This window comes from Heterocephalus glaber, unplaced genomic scaffold, assembly GCF_053883595.1.
Source record: "Heterocephalus glaber isolate CG9 unplaced genomic scaffold, H.glaber_assembly_v1.0 deba00001504, whole genome shotgun sequence".
NCBI lineage: Eukaryota > Metazoa > Chordata > Mammalia > Rodentia > Bathyergidae > Heterocephalus > Heterocephalus glaber.
The window spans coordinates 40898944-40923452 of NW_028258324.1; the positions used below are offsets into that span (position 1 = coordinate 40898944).

Sequence of the window (24509 nt, forward strand, 5' to 3'; positions counted from 1 at the left end):
GAATAATGATGGAAATTAGAAATTGTATACATAAAATGCCATTGGAATCAATATAAGGTACCAAATGAATCATTACAATAAGACCAAGTCTAAGAAAAAATGATGTATGAGATTAAGATGAGAGCACACAAAACTAAACAAACAGGCAACCAATCTACCTTAACAATGATCGGCATAAGAAAACTTTTTAGCATGATTAACACTAGCTGTAAGGTAGACTTCAAACTCAGAGAGACATACATGGTGATCTTCCTACTTCAGCCTCCCAGGGTGCTGAGATTACAGCATTCTGAGATTAGCATTAAACTTCTACCAGTGGAGACCATGACTTCTGATCAGGACACTAAAGTTGTGGCTGAACAGCAGGCTCAGCGAATCCAGGAGGGAAAGGACAGCTCTCATCTGATGAATGGTCCTATATCTCAAACCACTTCTCAAACAAGTTCCATCCCAACTCTGAGTCAGTCAGGTACCAACAACTAAGGTTTCAGAGCTTAACCCTAATGCAAAAGTATGGGGGGGACACATGTTACATTTAAAAGCAAGTAACGCAGCTGTTGGTGTGAGTGCCACATGGGAAGAGATTCCCAGCTCTCAAGCAGACTGCAGCCCACTGGGATAGATGGCAATGGTGATGATGACAGAAGTCATGAGAATGCAGCATTCCCAGATGTACAGGAGTCAGACCAGACAGACATGAACACCCTGGCTCTGGGCAATTCTGAATACGATTCGGTGCCTGAAAATAATGAAACAGGAGGAAATGAATCTCAACCAGAAAGCCAGGAAGACCCCTGGGAAGTACTTAAGAAAAATTAGAGTTCTGTTTATCTAGGGAGAATCTTGCGAGTGACATGTATCTTATATCACAGATGGATAGTGATCAGTATGTGCCAGTTACAACTGTAGCTAACCTTGACCGTATCAAGAAACTCAGTACTGATGTGGATTTGATTGTTGAAGTGCTAAGATCTTTACCTTTAGTCCAAGTGGATGAGAAGGGAGAAAAAGTAAGGCCAAATCAAAACCATTGCATAGTAACATTGCATGAAATATCTGAATCTACCCCTGTGGAAGAAGTAGAAGCACTATTTAAAGGAGGTAATTTACCAAAATTCATAAACTGTGAATTTGCCTATAATGATAATTGGTTTATTACATTTGAAACAGAAGCTGATGCAAGCAGGCTTACAAATATCTGCGAGAAGTCAAAACTCTTCAAGAAAAACCAATTAAGGCACGGATAAAAGCAAAGGCAATAGCTATAAATACATTTTTGCCAAAGAATGAATTTAGACCTCTGGACATGAACCTTTATACACAGCAGTGTTACACAACATCATTTTATTCACCTCCAATATACAGTCCCCAGCAGCAGTTTCCTCTGTACAGCCTGATTACCCCCCAGATGTGGTCAGCAATGCATAGCTATCTTGATCCACCCTTGGTAACTCCATTTCCAAATACTGGACTTATAAATGGGTTTATATCTCCAACCTCCAAATATGCAACATCTCCTTTGACTTCACTCAGACAGTATCCTCCTAGAAGCAGGAATCCTAGTAAGTCTCATCTGTGCCATGCAATTCCTAGTGCAGAGAGAGGACCTGGGCTGCTAGAAAGCACTTCAATATTTAACTTCACTGCAGATTGATTAATTAACGGTGTCTGGAGCCCAGAGACAAGGCAAACAGGGCAAAATAGAACACAAATAGAAAACCCTTCAGCTTATGGGAAGAGAGATATTGGAACTGGGCATGTGGAACCAAGTAGTCTTGGATCTTCTCCTGGTTTAGGGAGAGGAAGGAAAAATTCCTTTGGCTATCAAAAGAAAAGAGAGGAGAAGTTTGCAAGCAGCCAGACTCAGTCTCTAATGCTATCAAAGCCTCTGTCACCAAGCTTCGAACTTGGGCTGTCCAACTGCCCCCCCCTTACCTGGAGCTGCAGGCAATTTGAAGACAGAAGACTTGTTTGAAAGCAGGCTTTCTAGTTTGATAGTAGGATCATCAAAAGAAAGAAGCCTTAATGGAGATGCAAGTATGAACACTAATCCTGCAGTCCCCCAGTCCTCAGTGCCAGCCTCCTGTGCTGTATCAGCAACATATGAATGATCCCCTTCCCCAGCCCATGTACCTAAGGATCCCAAGGTGGTAGAAAAACAGAAGGAAACCCATAGTGTGGACAGGCTCCCTTCTGCCCTTACTACAACCACGTGTAAATCGGTGCAGGTGAATGGAGCTACCATGGAATTACAAAACCCCAGTTAGGCAGAGATTTGTCAGAGAATGAGTAAAGAGCCTCCTTCCTTCCCATTGCAACCACAAAAAGAACAAAAGCCGAACACTGTCAGTTGTGGGAAGGAGAAAAAGAAGCTTTTGTTGAGCCCGTGGAGAGATACAGGGAGCCCCATATCCTCAAGTCTACTTCCAGAGCCCCAAAGACCAGAGGAGGCAACCTGGGCACAGACCTCGCCCCCAGCTGTTGGGAAGCATCTCAGCAGAGAACAGAACACTCCCCCAAAATCTCCTCAGTGAAAACTGCATGCCTGGGAGGGGTAGGGAAGAGCTGTATTAACCACAAACAAAACTCTTCCCACTCAGTAAGAGAATGAGTTGCTGGTTAGGAGCTTGCAGTGTTTGTGAGGGCCATGGGATGCCTGCAAGTTATTTTTCTGTGAGTCAGATTGTCCCCCTTTTGAGAAAAATATATTTTTCAGGATTTAATTAATATAAAGGTTATTTTAGGTGGGTGCTTAACTGGAGGTGATGCATAAATCTGATTTTTTTTTCAGGATAAAAAAAAGCATTTATCCTAACAAATTGGTATTTTTTATTAAGTCTCCATTTGGGTCTGAATGAAAGCTATACATAGTGAATTTTTCTAAATTAAAGGAACTATGCTTTTTTTTTTTTTTTTTAATAATTGGTCTGCAAGTGTGTATTTGTAGGTGTCCCAACAGTTGGGTGAAGGCTGATGGTACTGACAGTGTAGCCTCAGCCTTGCAGAAGAAGGGGCTGGTGGTGTCAGGGCACGGACACACTGGCATGGGAGCTATGTTTTCATCTAAGCCATTAGCGGGTCTTATATATAAATAGTCATTTTTTGATCCTGGTGGGCAGAATGAACCTGTGGAGATCACCCTAGAAAGATCAAATACCTTTGAGTTTTGATGTACTGCAAGCAACTAACTTCTTACTCCAGTTTTAAGTGGCTATTATGTAAGATAAATTCAAAGTACATTGTGAATAGAACGTAAATGAAAATATAAACTTTATTACCCATTGACATTTTACCACAAAGTTAAGCCACAATGTTACAATGTTGTTTTGATCCCTGAAAGCCAGCTGCCTGGCTCCCAGCCTGGTGTGTCTGCTTCCAGCACATTTCTGCCCATGTCCTCCCACCCCTTGCCCTATCCCAGCACTCTCAGAGGGAGTTCACATCTTAGACAGCTCCCTGTGTAGTCTTCCTGTACCTCCACATCAGCACATGGATTTAAAGTATGCAACCATGAGAGAATGGTGTTTGTGGTTTTTCTCCCACTTTGGCTGGTGGAGGACAGAAATTTCTACTCGTTTTACTTCCAAGACAAGGGTCTCATTGATTCACTTCTAGAAATGCCATGCTTCTGAAGAACAAGGATGAACTAAAGGTAGCAAGCTTATAATAAAGTTAAATATAAATCATTTTGTTTTAAAATGCCTAAAAGTTTTCTTTTAAGTATTCTAAGCAGCAGACATGAAAATATTTCCTGCTAAATGTGGCCATACAGTTTATTCCACAAAATGTTATTTAACAAGACTGAGGTTTTTAAGTTTTAAATATTTCCATCCAATATTTAAAGACTTCAATTTTATTTAAACTTGAAAATGACTTTGCCTTAACTTTTGTATAAGACAGCTTAGAGCTCATGGAGACTGGCCCCTGGGTTGGCAGGAGTGGGTCGGAGTTATTCAGTTACCCTGTGGATCGTTTGTCCTTAGTTTTGCTGAGTAAGCATACTACAAGAACTAGCAGTAGTTTCTGTAATATATTTAAAGATCTTCAACAGTTGATCTTTTTTCAGATGGTTGAAAGATCCTGTAAATGTTAATAGTCAATACTGTATTAAATACTTGGGAGTGTGCTTTGCCTGTACATTTGTAAGTAATCAGAACATATTAAAAGGTAACCTACAGAGAGAAAAAAAGACATACATATGCTCTAGATAGAATAAAAGAAATAAACAAAAATATTTTAAAGGTAACTTTTAAGAAGTTAAAATGTTAAAACAATAAAATTATATATAAAAAAAGAAAATGAAATCTTCACAGTGAAGTATAATAAATACATTAAAAGTAATGAAGACTTCCTGACTATTTGGAATAAACACTAAACTTATTTTGGTCCAATTTTATAAAACAGTAGATACTGCTAATGACTCCTCAGAAATAATGAGATTTGAAAGTTTAAAATTATTCTAAAGAGACATTATAGAAATATAGTGTGCCATTAACATAAATTTAATAGTTTTTTAAATTAGAACATAATAGAAGAATTTAGGGAAATAATATTTGTTTACAAAATATTTTGACATTCATTGAAATTTTCTAAAAGTAAAAGAAACAATTTAAATTTAGAAAATAGAATAATTCAATAAATATGATATGAAACATATAAAGAAAAAGATTCAAAAATGCTAAACAAAAAGGTGTGAAATCATACTAGAGGTAGAGAATGTTTACTGTAAAGAAACTAATTATTCTTATGTAGACATCATCAGGTAAGCTTATGGGATTAATGTTTAGAAAGTAATGATAAACAATAATTACAAATCTATAATTATCTGGATTATATTAATTATATAGATTATACTTCAAAGCTAAAGTTTTATTTTCAGCTAAAGTATCATTTAAAAATGAAAGAGAAATAAAATATTGAGGAAACATAAACCATGATAAGATTTACTACTCACTATCCACAGAAAATAATTTTACTGCTTATCCTTGATAACAATTTCTAAATACATAATTTTTTGTAAATAATTTGCTAAGAAAACATTGGAGATGCATGGAATCACAAAAAGGCACAAAACAATGTTACATAGAATAAAAATAATTTTAGTAATGCAATATTAATTAAAAATAACACTGAAAATTTCTAGATTTTGTTGAAATAATTAGAGCCAAAATTATAGAATATAAAAACAAAGAAGATGGAATGTAATATTTCATCTGATCAGAATATGCTCTGATTCAGAGAAAGTGTTGAATTATATTAGAATTTGGAAGTTTAGCATTCAATTCAAGTGTGCGAAGTTTATGAATGATCAGTACAATAACAGATATGAAATCTATTATATTGGTTATGTTTCATAGAGGAACAGAATCAATAATTATAAAAAGAGGATTGATTAAATAGACTTAGAGGATCAGAGACAGAAGAGTCCATAGTAGCTGTCTGCAGGCTGGAGAGTGAGAGGGTCCAGCAGCTACTCATTCCAAAAGGCTGGAAGCCTTAGAACAAGTGGCCCTCAGGATGCATCCCCAGATTGAGGCTGAAGGCATGGACACTCCCTGCAGAGTCACAGATGGGAGCCTGGACTGAATGCTAAAGAACGTCTTAATGCCCACAGACAACTGCAGCAGAAAAAAACACACATTCTCAAGCAAAATCAAGTTTTCAAGCTATCCCTCTCCTGTTCTTTTGTTTTATCTGGGTTGCAAGCCTGTTGGACGGATGGACCCATCATCTACAGTCTGCTGGCCTAGATACCAGTGAACTCTGAAAATACTCCTCAACATACTCAGAAGCGTCCTTTTCTATGCTCATACCATCTATTCATTCAGTCAGGTTGACAATCATGATTAACCATGCATCTATATTTTGTTCAATGTTAGAATAATAAAGATAAAGAAATTCATATTTATCAAATAAAGTTGCAAAGGAGAAAGAAAAGGATATTAAAAAAACCCTGAAAAAAACAATCATATACAAATATAAGGGTAACAAATACCCTTTATTAAATCAAGAAGCATCAGATTAGAGAAAAAATAAATGAAATTGATTTATAAATTAATGTTTTAGATTTTATTTAGAACTAAAGCTATTAAAGATGATATGAAATAATGAAATATTAAAATTTGTGTCAATACTAATTTCAGGTGAATTGGAATTTTAGGCAAAATGAGTATGGCCAGGGATAAATTAAAAATAACATCATGTAAAATCCCAGTAAACCCAAAGTGATTTTAAAAAACCTGAAAACACCTTATTTATTGTACAGCTTGAAATGATATTAAGCCGAAAGTGACAAAATTATAAGAAATATGAAATTAGTTGTGGCACATCAAGTGAATAATATTAAAATATTATAATTAATGAGAATTTTGTAGCTATGTCTAGAAGCTTAAGCATTGGGTAAAAATCCACTAATAAAAAAATTAGCTTTATTATATACTAGGCTTGAAAAATATCCTGATAAACTATAAAGAGTTCAGATAAGAAATACTATGTTTTTAAATAAGCAATCTAGACTATTTTTTGAATATCACTGCAAATCATACCTGAAATTCCTTGAAGAAATCACGGTTTACAAAAGTAACTACATAATATTCAGACCTGACTGACAAATTGCAACATTAGAAAATGTGTGGGGTGTCAAGTAAACACTATTTCAAAACCTCTTTCTAACCTAAAAAGCAATAACACTTTTGACATTTTCTCATCATGGGAATAAGAGAAAATCTTTAAGATATATTTTCTAAATTTGAAATGTACATTTGAAGTGTCTGGATTCTAACTTTATAATACTTCAGCAAATTGCTATAGTTCTGTTGAATTTTTATACATTTAAAAGGTAAATTAATACCTCGTTTCTTTGTATTCTTAATAACACTGCATATTGTTATATTTTAAAATTTTTGACATTATAACATTTAAAAAGTCATGTATCTGTATTTCTATTCCTGTATTTATCAAATGTGTGGAGATTTCACACATAGAAATCACACCCATGACTGCGAATTTTCTGCTTATGGCTATTATCAATTTGTCCATTTATTCTAGTACATTCATTTGTGAAGTATAGAATTTCTTGAAACATTATGAATATAACTTTTTTCTGTGTCTCATTGTTCTTTTGTTGATACTGTGTTCTTGTAGGCCATAAACGAAGTTTATATGATTTTTATATATTGTGTTTTTTTTCTCAAACTATAAAGAAATAAATCTACATTTTCTTTTTAAAAATTCATTTGCAATCTTTAGAAGCTTAATATTTGTCAAATTAATTGTTCTTTTGATATAAACTGGAAATACTTAGTTTTCTAATAACTACATTGCTAAATAATCTAAACTTTTCTCCCTTCTACAGTATTTCTTTTTAAATTATATTCTGAAAGAAAAAGAAAAAAAATTTCCCTTATTCACTATAAATAATACTAACATGTCATTATTTTTCCCAAATATCTGATCAATCAATAATATGTTTAAGTGTAGGTTGCATGAAGCCAAACCAGTTGTAGAGAAGAAAGACAAGGAAAGGGCTCATCTTCAAAACACTGACTTAATATAAATCTATTCTCAATAAAATAATATGCATTTTTACCATTGTATTAGTTACTTTCCTCTTTCTGAGGCACAATACATGATACCCACAATTTAAGACAGAAAAGCTTAACTTAGCTTATGATTCACAGGACTCAGTCGAAGGTCAGCTGGCTCCAAAGCCAAAACATTATGGCAGACAGGAAGCAGAGAAGGGAAACAGGGACAGAGAGGAAGGGATGGAGATCCAGACATAGACCCCAATGCCATTACTTCATGACTCATCCAGATACTAAGAAGAGTGCTCCCTCAATCTTCTGGGTGGATCTCAAAGCCAATCTGGTTGACACCCCACCCTAATCACCACGGTATTTGAATTCTGCTGTTTTTTTGGTAGAAGGAATCGAACTTGGGACCTTGTGCTTGTGAGGCACGGGCCGGAACCACTGAGCTAAATCCCCAGCCCTGAATTCTACTATTTATCAAAAGACATATTGAATCAAAAATATGCCCTAATAGAGAGATACTGGGATTCTCTTATTTTTGTAAGACTATGAGACCTGTCCTTATCCCATCTGAAGATGAATGGTGTAAGTAAAAATCTTTCTCAAGTATAAGTCCTGATAACATTATTTTCTCAACAGATAGTGATTTGAAAAATAAATTTCAACTATAGTCAAAGAAAAAGAAAATATTTCTTGTCAAATTTTCTGGTAACGGAAGCAAATAACTTTCTAGGAAAAATTGGAATCCCAAGCCTATACGACTTCATTTATGCAGCTGTTTACAAGTTTACAAATTAATTTGAATCATATTTAAGTCTACAGCAGCCTATGGAACAAATGTAAAATATAGGAACTGTGGTGTTCACTTCACATTAAAAACAAGATATAAAATTAAAATGTTGGAAGACAGCATGAGATACATATCTATTTACAAATAAATATGTTTATGTAAATATATAAACACACACACAAGGGTTAAATATATGAGTATGTTGTATCAAACTCATGTATTTGACACATAGGTTGAATTTGCATGTCAGATAAACATGTAGTACAAAGTCTTAAGGGATGTACAGAGCTTCCACATATGATAGGAGAATTAACTATTGCATGCCCAATTACTCTTTCTCTTTCATATTACTATACTCTTAGAATTGACTTAAGATTATATAAGTAGTGGCATCTCTACTTCTGCCATGGATGGTTTATCATCTTTCCTTTCTGGTAAAGTGTTAAGTCTACAAGTTTAAAATGAGTTATTTTTTAAATTTTATCAAGTTTATTGTTACGTTTTAAAAAAATTTTGTACTACATGTTTTTTTTTCAAATGAGTTATTTTTGTCTTTTATAAAAGCTTGTCTTTTATAACATGTTAACTGTCAAGTCTTATACTACATACTGGGGCAGGTGAAGTGGGTGGTATCCAATATGCTTCCCAATATTAAAATATGAATTTTAATATTAAACACACAAAGACTGTGGTACATCTCTAAATTATAAGCAACCTTAAGATTCCATCTCATGAAAATAACATCTGAGGGAAATTTCATTTTTTAAATTATGCCAAATAATATGTTACTTTCTTTATCATTGGTAATAGAAGAGCTTTCTTCCTTTCTTTTTAGTCTTTTCTGTTACCAGAAGATTTAAAAGACCTCATATTTCATGCTCTGTTAACATATTTTCATTGATTGACATGGAAAGGGGAGTCAAAAAAATTCAAAATTTTATGTGTATGTCAAAAGTGTAGAAAAAAGTTATGAAACCCAAGAGAATAGTATATATTTTTTTACATTTACATTCAGTTATATGATAGCATTAAAGCATTTTAATGTCAAATTAGATATATCGTTTGCTTCATCATTTTCCCCAGTAGAAGTCTGAAAATTATAAAGGAGGGAAAGACTGAATTACATGGCCAAAATCACACCATTAACTTTTAAGGAGGATTTTCATTCATGCTATTGTCTGACACCTAATTTTATTTTAAACACAATGATTTATTTCTATAAACATTTAATATCATTAACAACAAAAGCAAAAAAAGCAAGAATGTTATCCATAGGGCCGGGGATTTAGCTCAATGGTTTCACTGCCTGCTGTGCAAGCACAAGGACCCGAGTTCGATCCCAGGTACCAAAGAAAAAAAAAAAAAAAGAAAGTTATCCATTGAAAGTGTTTCTCAATGAAGATTTGTTTGTGTCAAAAGTAGAAGGAATTATACATAGTTAAGTATGACACTACCATTTACTTAAGAAGTAACACTAGTTTACTACTGTCTCAGAAGAGAAATTGTGTCAAATTAACCTTTGTATTTTTCACATTTAGATTATAGTTTACACAGAGTAAAGCTTGCATAAATATTTAAATGCTTACAAATTTGAATTTTATATATTTTTCTTATTAGCACTTAAACATTAAATTTAAAGCAAGTCTTAAAAGAATATTCTCTGCATTGACATTCATATGCAAAATGATGGCAGATAGGGCTTTAGCTAAGAATGTTACTTGATTTTGTGTTTCAAGTTGAGACCTCCTCCAGGGTCTTTGCTGATTTTTGTTCTAAAGGTATTTCTAGTACAAAATTCAAATTTCAGTGCATAAACAGTAAGGTTTGAATATAAAATGTGAATTCTATTTCCTTGACAAAAGATGAGTACAAAATTGAAGGAAATTAGAAAGAAATAAACATTAAATTACATCTTTCAACAATTAATCCATTTTAATTTTTGTGTATTCCTCATTCTTATGTCTATGTCTCACTCCATTCATATATTCATATATAATTTATATATGTATTATATAATTTGTAATATATTTATAATACATATAATTTATACATATAATATATGATTTTACTCAGAAAATCATCTTTTTCTTTCCCTGATGGGGATCAAACCTGGGGTACTCTACTACTGAAATACATTTCTTTCCCTTTAAAAAAAATTTTGATATAAGAACTCACTAAATTGCATAGGCTGACTGAATTTGTAATCTTCCTGCCTCAGCCTTTGAGGTAGTTGAGATTATAGCCCTGGGTCACTGTGTTCAGCTAAAATCACTCATTTAAATATACATTGTACTGATATCTTAATAACAATGTTTGTAACATTACACTCTTAAGAATTCCCATCTTGCCAACATTGTTCTTTTTCTTTTTATTTTATTTTCTTAATATAGTAATGTTAATATTACATTTCATTTGGGAACTTGATATACCTTTAAAATAACAACCCAGGTCCATCCCGCTGCTCACAACCCAGAGGAAGGGGCTTGTGAGCTGCTGTCCCACCACTCTCAGCCCAGAGGTAGGGGCTTCTGAGCCACCATGCCACTGCTCCTGGCTGAGAAGAAGGGGCTTCTGGGCCACTATCCAGCCCTCTGCTCCCTGCCCAGAGGAAGGGGCTTCCAGGCCACTTCCCATCCTCCCACTCCCAGCCCAGAGGAAAGGGCTTTGGGCCAGCATCCGGTCTTCCACTCCCAACCCAGAGGAAGGGGTTTCTGAGCAGCTGTCCCACAATCCCGGCCCAGAGGAAGGGGCTTCTGAGCTACTGTCCCACCTCTCCCAGCTCAGAGGAGGTGAGCTGCGCAGGCGCCAACAGCAGGTCGAAATGAGGAGACATGTAAATAAGTCTCAAAACCAGACTTCCAGATCACCTACAGCAACACCAAAAGGAAATTACATGGAACACACTGATACTCAACCACCTGGACCCACTGAACTGGCAACAAAAGAGGATCTAGAAAAAATGAAATCAGAAATAATTTCTCAGATAACAGCAGAGACTGTGCTTGTAGTACAAGGCATGATTAATAAATCTAGAGAGGCACTGAGGAACATGACGGAATCCCAACATAACAAACAAATGGAATCCAGAAAAGAGATACAAACAGATTTTCAGGAGATGAAAAACACCACTGAAAGTCTACACAGCAGAATGAGCCAATGTGAGGATAGAATTTCAGATATGGAAGATAAGATTGCAATTAGTAACCAGGAAAAGAAAAATTGCTTCAAAATTGTAAGGGAATATAAGAAATCAATCCAGCAGCTGCCAGACGATGCAAAGAAGAATAAAATAAGACTGATTGGTGTCAAAGAAGAAACAAGAGAGAGTGCAGATGACATAAAAAAAACCTCTTCACACAGGTATTTGCAGAAAACTTCCCAGGCTGGGTAAAAGACCTTGACAAACAGATAAGTGAGAGATATAGGACTCCAAATAGCCTTGATCGAAAAAAATCTACACATAGGCATATAATTGTTAAGATTCCAGAAACTAAACAGAAGAACAAAGTTCTACAAGCAGTTAGAGAAAAGAAACAAATCACATACAAAGTTAAGCCCATCAGAATCACAGCAGACTTCTCAACACAAACCAACAAGGCATGAAGAGCTTGGAGTGACATTTTCCAAGCCCTAAAGGAAAATAGCCTCCAACCCCCAGATTGATGTACCCTGCAAAACTATCTTTCAAATTTGATGGAGAAATAAGGTACTTTCATGACAAAGACCACCTTAGGAACTTCACGAATACCAAACGAGCACTCCAAAAAATTTTACACAATATTCTAGGAAGAGACTCTAAGGATCACAACCCTAGGAAGCAAAGCAGAATGAACCCATCTGGCATGACAAGAAATTAAATGTAAAGGGGGACAACCCAACAAGAAGAAAAAGTCATGACGATGATAAGTCAGTTATATTTCAGTTATGACCATCAATGTTGATGGTCTCAATTCACCAATCAAAAGAAATAGACTGGCAGAATGGGTCAAGAAGCAAAGTCCAACAATATGCTGTATACGTGAAACACACTTAATTCAAAATGAAACTCATAGGCTGAAAGTTAAAGGGTGGAAAACAATACTCCATGTGACAGAAACCTGAATAAAAGCAGGACTAGCTATCCTCTCTGTAGATCAAGTAGATTTCAAACCAAAACTGATTAAGAGAGACAAATCAGGACACTACATCCTTGTAAAGGGAACAATCCAAGAGGAAGAGATGACAATCATAAATATCTATGCACCAAACACTAGTGTGCCCAATTATATAAAACAAACACTAATGGACATGAAAACTCATATATACACTAATACAATTGGAGTGGGGCACCTCAATACCCCACTGTCACAAATAGAGAAATCAACTAGACAAAAAAATAAGTAATGAAATAGTAGAACTCAGTAACTCTTCAACAAATGAACTTAACAGATGTTTACAGAATGTTCCACCCCACAAAATCAGAATATACATTCTTCTCAGCTCCTCATGGGTCATTCTCCAAAATAGACCACATACTCACACATAGAATATGTTTAAGTAAGTGCAAAGGAATTGAAGTTATTTCCTGTATATTATCATACCATAGTGTGATGAAATTGGAGATCCATAGCAAAAGAAACAGGACAAATTTCATAAACACGTGGAAATTGAACAGCACACTTCTGAATAACCAATGAGTCACAGAGGAAATTAAAGAAGAAAGCAGACAGTTCCTTCAATTATATGACAATGACCATACAACATGTCGGAATCTATGGGACACAATGAAAGGAGTCTTACAAGGGAAATTCATAGCAGTGAATACGCATATTAGGAAAACAGAACAAGCCCAATTAAACAATCTCATGCTGAAACTCAAGCTTCTAGAAAAAGAAGAGCAGGACGAACTCTAAGCTTATAGAAGGGAGGATATTATAAAGGTCATAGGTGAAATCAATGCAATGGAGACTAAGAGAATGATGCAAAAAATCAATGAAGCCAAGAGGTGGTTCTTTGAAAGATTCAACAAAATTGACAAACCCTTAGCCAACCTTATCAGGAAAAGGAAAGAAAAGACCCAAATCCATGCAATTAGGAATGAAAAAGCTGAAATTATAACAGACCCAGCAGCATTCCAGAGGATCATCAATACCTACTTCAAGAACCTATATGCCAATAAGAAGAAAAAACACAGAAGAAATGGACAAATTCCTAGATACATATGAATTACCAAAGTTGAATGAAGAAGACCTAAAAATTCTAAACAACCCAATATCAACCAATGAAATTGAAAACGTAATAAAAAGGTTATCAACTAAGAAAAGCCCGGGCCCTGATATCTTCACTGCTGAATTCTACAAGACATTTAGAGAGGATCTACTGACATTACTGTTTAAACTCTTCAATGAATTTGAAAGGGAAGCAATACTCCCAAATTCATTCCTGGAAGTAAGCATTACCTTGATCCCCAAAGCAGAGACAGACCCAACAGAAAAGGAGAACAATAGGCCAATCTCACTAAAGAACATATATGCAAAAATCCTTACTAAGATACTGGCAAACAGAATGCAGAAGTTCATCAAGAAGATCATACACCCTGATCAAGTGGGATTCATCCAGGGATGCAGAAACGGTTCAACATATGCAAATCAATCAATGTAATACACTATATCAATAGAGCCAAGGACAAAAACCATTTGATTATCTCCATAGATGCAGAAGCATTTGACAAAATCCGACATGAATTTATGATAAAAACCCTACAAAAATTGGAATAGATGGTCTCTACCTCAAACTGATAAAAGTCATTTATGAAAAATCAACAGCCAATATCATACTAAATATTCAAAAGCTGAAATACTTCACACTAAAATCAGGAAGAAGACAAGGATGTCAACTATCACCACTCTTGTTCAATATAGTTTTGGAAATATTAGCCATGGCAATTAGACAAGAGAAAGAAATAAAAAGAATAAAGATAGAAAATGAAGAAGTCAAATTGTCATTATTTGCAGATGACATGATTCTCTATATAGAAAACCACAAGAACTCCACCAAAAGTCTTCTAGACTTATTAACCAAATTCAGTCAAATAGCTGGTTTACAAGGTTAACACACAAAAATCAATAGCTTTTCTCTACACCAACAATATACTCACTGAGAGAGAAATAGGGCAAATAATTCCTTTCCCAATAGCATCCAAAAAACTGAAATACCTCGGAATCAACCTAACGAAAGAAATCAGACCTCTTCTCTGAAAACTATGGCACTCTGAAAAGAGAGATTAAAGATGATATCAGAAAATGGAAACTTTTCTAGGTCCTTTGTACTCCTACATAACTTTTAAATTTCAATATCCAATTCTTCATTTATAGCAAGTATACACAGACCTGAATTTTTATATATACCTTGTGTTTTCTAATCCTGCTAAATTCAAATATAAGTTCTAAGGGCTCCTAGAGATTTCTTAGGATTTTCTCTGTAGATGATCATTTCATCTACATATAAAGATTTTGCTTCTACCTTGCCAGTCCTATCCTAATTGTGTCTTTTTATTGCCAGACCATTTGAGTGGGGCCTAGGCTTCAAAGTTAAATGGACAGATAAAGAGTAAGCATATCTGCCCTTGTTCCCCACCTTAAGGAGAAAGCATTGTATCTTCTCCATTCATATAAGGCATTCTCACTGGAAGTATGGAGTACATATCTTTAATCTGTTGAGAAAGTTCTGTTCTACTTCTGGACTCCTGATAGCTTCTACCATGAACACCTGTAGAATTTAGTCCAATACTTTTTCTCCAACTAGTGACAGGATCATATGGCTTTTTCCTTTCCTCTGTTAAAATGATGACTTTGGGGGGTGGATCTTCCAATGCTGAACCAACACTGCCATCCCTATAACAAAACCACTTTCTACATACTGCCAGATCTGACTTCTAATAGTTTGTTTTGTTAAACAAATTTCTATCTATGTTCATACTTTTTTCTTCTATTATCTTTATCCTGTTTTAGGATTAGCACAATGTTGAGTTCCTAAAATGAGGGGCGAAGTGTTCCTTCTTTTTTCTGCTTTTCTTGATATAATTTATCAGTTAAAATGTATATGAGCCTGCTGTTGTCATATAGGTAGGTTTTCCAGCTAGGAATATACTTTCTTTATTAGGTGCTATTCAAATTTTATATTTCCTCCAGAGTTAGCTTCATTAATTTGTCTTCCAAGGTACTGCTTAGAAGTTGTTAAATTTATTTCAAAACAGATTTTTGAATTATGCTTTCTATATCCTTTTAAATTCTGTAAAATCTGTGGTAATGTCTCCTAGATCTTGATATTGTAATTTTAAAAAATGTATAATTGATATTGTGTAACAGGAAGTAAAGGTCTAAAGGAGCAGGGGAAGTGGGAGGGGTAGGGGAAAGGAAAATAGGGAAGAGAAAAAATTTGAGAAAAGGAAAAAAATGGAAACAAAGTCTTTGCAAAAACTGAAGGGTCGGGGAGGTGAAAGGAGGGCAAGGGAAGGGGAAAGAAAAAGAACCAAGATATTTATGTATGGTACAAGATCACAATGATGAATGTAACTGTATTTTATACCAAAAATGTACCAATAAACAATGGAAAAAAAGAGAAAATGGATAGACATCCCCTGCTTCCTGGGTAGGAAGGATTAATATGGTGAAAATGGTCTTACTTCCAAAACTGCTATATAGATTCGATGCAATTACATTTGAGATTCCAACAACATACTTCACGGACCTTGAGAAAACAATCCAAAAATTTATTTGGAGCAAGAAGAGACCCAGAATAGCAAAAGCAAATCTAGGAAACAGAGACATGGAAGGGGGTATCACAATCCCCAACCTACAACTATACTACAAAGGTACTGTGATAAAAACATCATGGTACTGGTAAAGAAACAGACCTGAGGACCAGTGGAACAGATTAGAAGATGCAGAAACAACTCCAGACACACTCAGCCATCTCATCTTTGATAAAGGAGCCAAATACCCTCACTTGTGGAAAGATAGCCTCTTTAATAAATGGTGCTGGAAAAATTGGTCTTCAACTTGCTATAGCTTAAAACTAGATCTATATCTCTCACCATGCACTAAACTAAAATCGAAATGGATTAAAGTTCTTAATTTTGAAATAGAAACCCTGAACTGGCTGGACCAGAGGTTAGGTAGAACTCTTGAAGACATTGGTGTAGAAAAAGATTTTATGAACAAAACCTCAGTTGCCCGAGAACTAGCACAAACAATCAACAAGTGGGATCTCTTCTTATTAAAAAGCTTCTGCACACCAAGAGAAACCACCAGCAGTGTGAAGAGACAAGCCACAATGTGAGAAAAAAATCTTCATCTGCTTTTCCTCATACAAAAGTCTACTATCTCGAATCTATAAAGAACTTAAAAAAATCAGACTTCCCAAATTTAAAGACCCAACTCGAAAATGGGCATTTGAAATGAGCAGACATTTCTCAGACAAAGAATTAGAAATAGTAAATAAATACATGAAAAGATGTTCAACATTACTGGTCATTTGAGAGATGCAAATAAAAACAATGCTGAGATTCCACCTCACTCCAGAAAGAATGGCTGCTATAATGAAATCATCCAACAACAAATGGTGGCATGGCTGTGGGGAAAGAGGAACCCTGCTCCACTGCTGGTGGGAATGTCGACTGGTGCAACCACTGTGGAAATCAGTATGGAAATACTTCAAAGAACTAAGGCTGGAGTTTCCATTTGAACCCGCTATTCCACTGCTGGGGATCTTCCCTAAAGAATTAAAAGAATCATACCACAGTGATATATGTGCACCCATGTTCATAGCAGCACAGTTTGTAATAGCTAAAACTTGGAAACAGCCCAAATGCCCATCAACTGGAGACTGGATCAAGAAAATGTGTTCTTTTTTTTATAAAATGGAGTACTACTCAGCCATAAAAAATGAAAAATTAGAGACATTTATAGCTAAATGCAGACCCATTGAGGTGATACTGTTAATTGAAATAAATAGGACACACATGTATAAATACTGAATAGCTTCTCTAGTAGGAGAAACTGAAAGTGTAAATAAGGTCTAAAACATAATAGTTAATGTGAAATAGGAAGAAAAGGGATAAAGGGGAAGGAAGTTCGAGGGGTAGGGGAAAGGAAAGATGGGAATTGAATTAATATGAGAAAATGGAAAAATGGAAACAAAATCTTTGTAAATAGGGAGGGATGTAGGGGTTGAAGGGAGGGCTGGGTAAGGGTGAAAAATAAGAACCAAGAGAGATTATGTAAAGGTGCAAATTTCCAATGATGAATGTCATTATATTGTATACCTAAAATGTACCAATGATTAGAATGGATAATGGATAATGCAAAATAGGAAGTAAAGGTCCAAAGTGGTAGGGGTAGTGGGAAGGGGAGGGTAAAGGAAAGAAGAGAAAGGAAAAATGATGAGAATTGGAAACAATGGAAATAAAATATTTGTAAATAGGGAAGGGTGGAGGGGGTTAAAGGAGGGCTAGGAATGGGGAAAAATAAGAACCAAGATGCATCATATAAAGGTACAAGTTCCCAATGAGAAATATAAATGTGTTGTATACCTAAAATGTACCAATAAAATAATTTAAGTAATAAAATAACAACTCATTTAATCCAATTTCTCCCTTTTCCTTTTCCTACCCCTTCCTGCTTATCTACTGCCTTTTCTCCAGGAGTCTACTTCCAAGTTTCCTGTTCTTTGTCATTTGTTTGAATTATTTATTTACTAAATTCATATACATTTTTGGTTTCTCATAAAGGAGAAATCATGAGACATTTATCTTTTTGAGTTGGATAATTTAACTGAAAACAATGGTTTCTGGTTCTATCTGTTTTCTTGTAGATGACATGATTTCATTCTTCTTTATGGCTGGAGTAATATTTCATTGTTTACATGTTCAACCATATTTACCTCATTCGTTAATCTGTTGAGAGGGACCTAGGCTGTTTCTACTGTCTAGCTATTGTGAACTGGATTCCTATAAACATGGATATACATATATCAGTATACGCAGTCTTTCATTCTTTCAGGAACATCCCCAATTGTGGTATTCCTGGTCATATGATTTTCCTGTATTTAGTCTTTTGCAGAATCTCCATACCAATTTCTGTACTTTCTGTACTAGATTATGTCCCACCAACAATGTATCAGGGTTGGTATTGCCCCACATCCAGTAAGCATTTATTATTTTTTGTAATCTTTTTTTGGTACTGGGGATCGAACTCAGGACCTTGCCCTTGCAAGGCAGGCAAGGTGCCTCTTAGCTAAATACCCAGCCCTATTTTTTGTATTCTTAATGGTAGCTAGTTCTGACTGGAGTGAGATTGAGTTTTATATAGTAATAATTTGCATAAGCCTAATAGAGATGTTGATATTTTTCAGCATATTTTTATTTGAACTTCTTTTTTTTTGGTACCAGGGCTTGAACTCGGGACCTTGTGCTTGCTAGGCAGGCAGCAGAACCACTGAGCTAAATCCCTGGCCCTTATTTGAACTTCTTACTTTGAGAAGTATCTATATAGTCCATTTGTCCACTTTTTTATTATGTTCATTCTTTTACTTTTCTAGATTTCCATATATATTCTGGATGTTAGTCCCTTATCAGAAGAGTAATTAACCAAGATTTCCATCCATTCAGTGTGCTGTTCTTTACTCTATTGTTTCCTTTCCATGCAGAAAATTTGTAATTTAATGTGGTTTCATTAGCTAACTCTTGACATTATTGCCTGTGCTTCTATAGTCCTATATAGGAAGTCTTTGCCTGTGTCTATAACCTTGTTTCTCCTGTACTATCTTGTCACAGTTTCAGTCTTTTTGGTTGTACATCTAGGTTTTTGATTCATCTTAATTTGATCTTAGTACAGGATAAGAAATAACCATCTTGTTTCAATTTTGTGCACATTGATCTTATGAGCATAGAACTATTTGTAAAAGAGATTCTCTTTTCTTTAGTATTTTTTTTGTCTCCTTTTGTGAAAAATCATTTCAATGTAGGTGATTGTGTTTATTTCTGAACTTTATTCTATTTCATTTGGCTGTATTTCTATTTATGTGCCCTTACCATGTGTTTTTTGTTACTATGGAGTTAGAGCATAGCATTAAATCTGGTAAAGAGATTCCTCTAGCATTCTTTTTGTTTAGGGTTTCTTTGGCTATTCTGGGTATCTTTTTCTGATTCCAGACAAAATGCAGCATTGGTTTTTCTAGTTCTATGAAGACTGCTGTTGGATTTTTAGTAGGGATTACATTAAATCTGTGGAATGCTTTTAGTAATATGGCCATTTAAAAATATTATTACTGGCAATTCAACACAAAAGGATGTCATCCATTTTCTAACATCTGCTTTGATTTCTTATTCATAGGCCTGTAGTTTTCATTATACAGCTATTTCACCTTCTTGGTTAGGTTGGGTCTTAACTCATGTGTAGAGGAGCACAATTGATTTTAGTGTATGGGTTTTGTATCTCGTTGCTTGCATGAATTTTTTATTTTTAAAAGACTTCTGATAGAATTTTTAGGTCTTTGTAAAATGTTGTATCAAGTGAAAATAGGGGAAATTTTACTTCTTTCATTACTATTCATGTCCTTTCCATTTATTTTTCTTTTCTTACTGCACTAGCTGGTTATAAGCAATGTATTGAACAGGAATAGTGAGAATGGAGACCCATGTTTTATTCCCAACTTTGCAAGAATTATTTCAGTTTTCCCCCATTTAATGTAACTTTGGTAGTGTATTTGTCAAACAAGACTTTTACTGCTTCCAAGGTTCTTCTAGACCTATTTTGTAATAGTTTTTTTTTTTATGAAGGTTTGTTAGGTTTTTTTCAAAAGATTTTTAATCATTATCAAGATGACCAGATGTTTTTTATATTTTATTCTAATTATGTAGTGTTATAGTTATTATTTATTTTGAACCATCCTTCCATACATGGGATAAAACCAACTTGGTCATTGTCTTAGTTACATTTTTTTCATTGCTGAGACAAAATACTCAACACCCAAACTTAAAGGAAGAAAGGTTTATTTTGATCATAAGTTTGTAGAGGTTTCAGTCCATATTCAGCTGGATCCATGGGAGGGTAGCATGGCAGATGTACATTGCAGAGGAGAAATAGTCCACAGCAAGCAGACAGGGGAGACCACATTAGCCCTCTTTCTGTCCCTTATATTTTATGCAGGCTACCCGCCTAAGGGTAAGTGTAACACTCACACCCTTAATCATAGCCAGAACTATGCCAAACTAATCAGTGGACTGATTTAATAATCACACACCTTTGATCCCAGCAGCACACACTCTAGATCCAGCCACCTCTGAAAAGCACCATCTTGGCTGCATGAAGTTTTGGGGGGACATCTAGACACAAGCCATAACAGTGATGATGTATGATGTTCTTTATGTTATGGTAAATTCTCTTAGCAAGATTCTTATTGAGTATTTTTGCATCTATGTTCATCAGGATAACTTTTTTTCCCTTTGTTCTTGAGAGGTTTTTGTTCATTTGTTTTTTTTGGCTTTGATGTCAAGACATTGCTGATTTAATAGAAAGAATTGGGGGGCAACCCACTTTCTGGTCCTTCTTCTGTCTCTCTTAGAAAGAAGGTATATTTCCCTCAATACATGTTTCCTACTTTTAATCTCCATTGGTCCTAGAATTCATTCTTCAATTTTAGAGAACAGGAACTCAATTATGCCCATTTGGTCTATAGTATGGTTTAATTCTGATTTTTAAAAATCTTTTGTCTAAATGAGCTATCAGAGTGTTAAAATACCCACTATGATTATATTGGGGCCTGTCTACCCTTTTGGGTTAAGCAGCAAATATTTTATGAAATTTTGTGCATGACATTTGTTGTATATATATTTACAGTTGTTATCCCTTCTTAATTCTTCCTTTTTATCAAATATGTAGTGGTCTTCTTTGTCTCTCCTGAAAAGTTTTGATTTGAAGTCTATCTGTTGGATATGAGTATAGCTACTCTAGCTTACTTTCTGGTTTTGCTTGTTTGCAGTCTCATTTTTTATCCTTTCACTTTAAGTCTATGTATTTATCTGCTAATGAAATGAATTTCTTGCAGACATTGTACAAATAGATCTTGTATTTCTATTCAATCTATAATTTGTATGTTTTGAGAATTAAAGCCATGTATACTAAGTATTAATATTGAAAAGTATGTATGAATTTTTGCCATTGTGATATTTTTCTGGTGTTTGATTTCTCTCTATTACTTATTCATTTATCTCCTTACTCCATGAACTTTAGCTTTCCCTTTGTTTTATAGGTTTTTTTATTTTTAATTATTAGTCTGTTTTTAGAATTCTCATAGTGTTTTCTGCAATGCTGGATTGATGGTCATGAATTTTTCCCATTTTTACTTATCATGGAAGATCTTTATTTCTGCTTTAATTGTGAAGGATAGATTTGCAGGATATAGTAATCTGTTTGGAAGTTATTTTCTTTCAAGGATTTGAAAACCTCATTCTAATCCCTCCTCATCATTATGGTTTCTGTTAAGAAATTTGCTTTTATTCTCTTTTGCCATTGTAAGTGATTTTGCTCTTCTTTCAAACATATATATATATTTAATTAATATATATAATATATATTTAATTAATATATATAATATATATTTAATTAATATATATAATATATATTTAATTAATATATATAATATATATTTAATTAATATATATAAATATATATTATATGTTATATATATTTCTGGCATTTTGAATGTGGTATGCCATGGAGGCATACCACATGACTCTTCTGTCATGTCTAGTCAAGGTTCTAAATGCCTCCTTTAAGTAAGAATTCCTCACATTCCCTAGTTTAGAGAAATTTTCTAGTAAATTTTAAATGAATAGATCTCTTAAGCCATTAGTCTGTTTTTTGATGCCTTCTTTGGGCCCCATGAGCCTTACATTAGTTCTTTAGGTTTATTTAGGAACTCTTACATAATATGTTCAGTGTAGCTCATTCTTCTTCCTTTGATTTTTTTTTCTAAATATTCTAGCACTTACACCGTGTTTTCAATTTCTAATATGCTTTCTTCTGACTGACCTAGTCTACTGTTTAGACTTCCGGTTGATTCTTCTATTTTACTTATTGAAGTTTTCATGTCAAGGATCTCTGCTTAGTTCTTTTTCAGAACTCATATCTCTTTACTAAAGTGGTGTTTCATTATCTTCCTTACTTCAATAAGCCATCATTCATTATTATCTTTACTGAACTCAAAAGTCTTTCTAGCAATTGATTTATTCAGCTGTTGGTGTTTTCTTTGATTTCACTGATTACTTTAACTATGAGATTTTAAAAAAATATTTGTTCAGAATTTCATTCACTTCATTATTGGTGGGATTGGCTTTAGAGAGTTCTGTATTTTTGAAGACATCTTGTTGCCTTATTTTCTCACTTGAGTTGTATTTCTTTATTGAGAATTGTGGAACAATTAGGGAGAATATCTTTTCCACTGTTGTGTATGGTTCTTTATTTTAAGGCACTTTCTCTTTGTTAGTTTTGTATCTACATCTACATGACAGCTTCCATTCTGTTTGCTCTGGGTGCTAGGTTCAGCCACTAGTACTACTTTGAGCTAAAATAGTAGAAAATAGTATCAACAACACTTGAGAATTTAGCCATAGATTATCTGAGAGTTAAAAAGTTGAATGAAAACAATCTCTACAATTTCACTAACCCAGGATAAGACACAGTGAATCATATGTTATAGTAGATTACAATAAATTAAGACGATAATAATCAGAGTACTTCAAGTGATATATAGGTAAAAGAAAGGAAGAAATAGCAGAAAAATAGGAATAATTTGGAAAGAGAAAAGTAGAGAATAAAAACAGTACTATGATACAAAAAAGAAAAAAAAGGAGGAAAATATTGATAGACTAATATGTGGAAAGAAGTAATGAGAGTCAAGAAAGAAAAGGAATATGAATGGCAGCTGAGAGGAGAAAGGGAATTGTATTCATTTATTGATCAAATAGTCAAACAAAATTAGATATTCCTATGAGGCAACCGTTGGTGTGGGAAAATATGACAAGACAACATAGGGTGTTATGGAGTTAAAGAAGAAAAATACAGCTGTTACCACATATACATACACAAAAAGATTGGCTCTTGTCATTTAAAACAAATTACTGGTAGAGTCAAACTAGCAAAATATACAAGACAGGAGATGGGGAAAAGGCACTTGTCCTGTTTTGTTGATTAAGATAAGTATCCCTGTGTAGTCCTTTGTTTTTGCTGTTTTTAGCCTGATGTTTCTGAGTGCCTGCGGTATTTTCAGTGTCAGTGACAGAGTATTTACTTTGTTCCCTCTTGTGAATCTCGGCCTGAGGTTCTAAATGAGCCCTGTCCTTCTGGGCTGTTGCACCCTGTCCCCCTCCTCTTTCTGTCTCTGGGTCTCCTAGGAGGTCCCTTGGCTTAACTCTTTCAGCTTGTGGAGGAGGTTACTTCAGCTATTATAGGCTACTTTTCTCCACTCCTAGTGCCTGTGGGTCCCAGATGTCCCAGACTTCTGAGCTCCTCTTTGACACTTGTTTCCCCCTGTGCTCAGTTGAAGGGAGACAGGCATTGAGCCAAAATGGTGCAGTCAGTCCCTCCCCACCTCTAGCCCTGACTCAGTCCTGTGCCAATAGCTGAGTCTCCTGAGAATGAGCCTGCTCTGGGAACAGACCTCGTGAAAAGAAAAGCAGTTTCCTGTTATTATCTAAGACTCCCGACTAGGTCATAATATGAAAACCCCAAGGCTTGTCTCACACTGCAGGCAATGGCATCTGGTCGGGGGCCATAGAGAGGCCATCCACCTTGGCTTCTTCCCCTGAAAGCACTGGGATAAGCAACAAGGTTGGGGGGTGCAGCTTCACTTCTTAGTCTAGCTTTCTCTTTTTCTATATTTTACCCATTTGGTACCCTGTTTAAATTGGATTCTAATGGTTGGTGTCTGTGCCAACTCGTGTAGTTACACACTGACTGACCTTGTTGTGTATCTTGAGGTGTCTGGGAGTGCTGCTTCTTTTGTGCCACCATGATGCTCTTCATTATACTATGTTAATTAAAGAATAGTAATCCTTTGTATCAGACTATCTTTACACCTGAATTGGCACATTATTTGCTTAAAATAACAAATGTGTAAGCTCCTTGGCCTTAAATCTTTATTTGATT

General features: G+C 34.8%; 1 pseudogene; it reads left to right on the forward strand.

The window, feature by feature from the left end:
- The first annotated feature begins 287 nt into the window (after positions 1-287).
- Positions 288-2534, forward strand: LOC101711200 (la-related protein 4B pseudogene; annotated as a pseudogene).
- The last annotated feature ends 21975 nt before the right edge of the window (positions 2535-24509 follow it).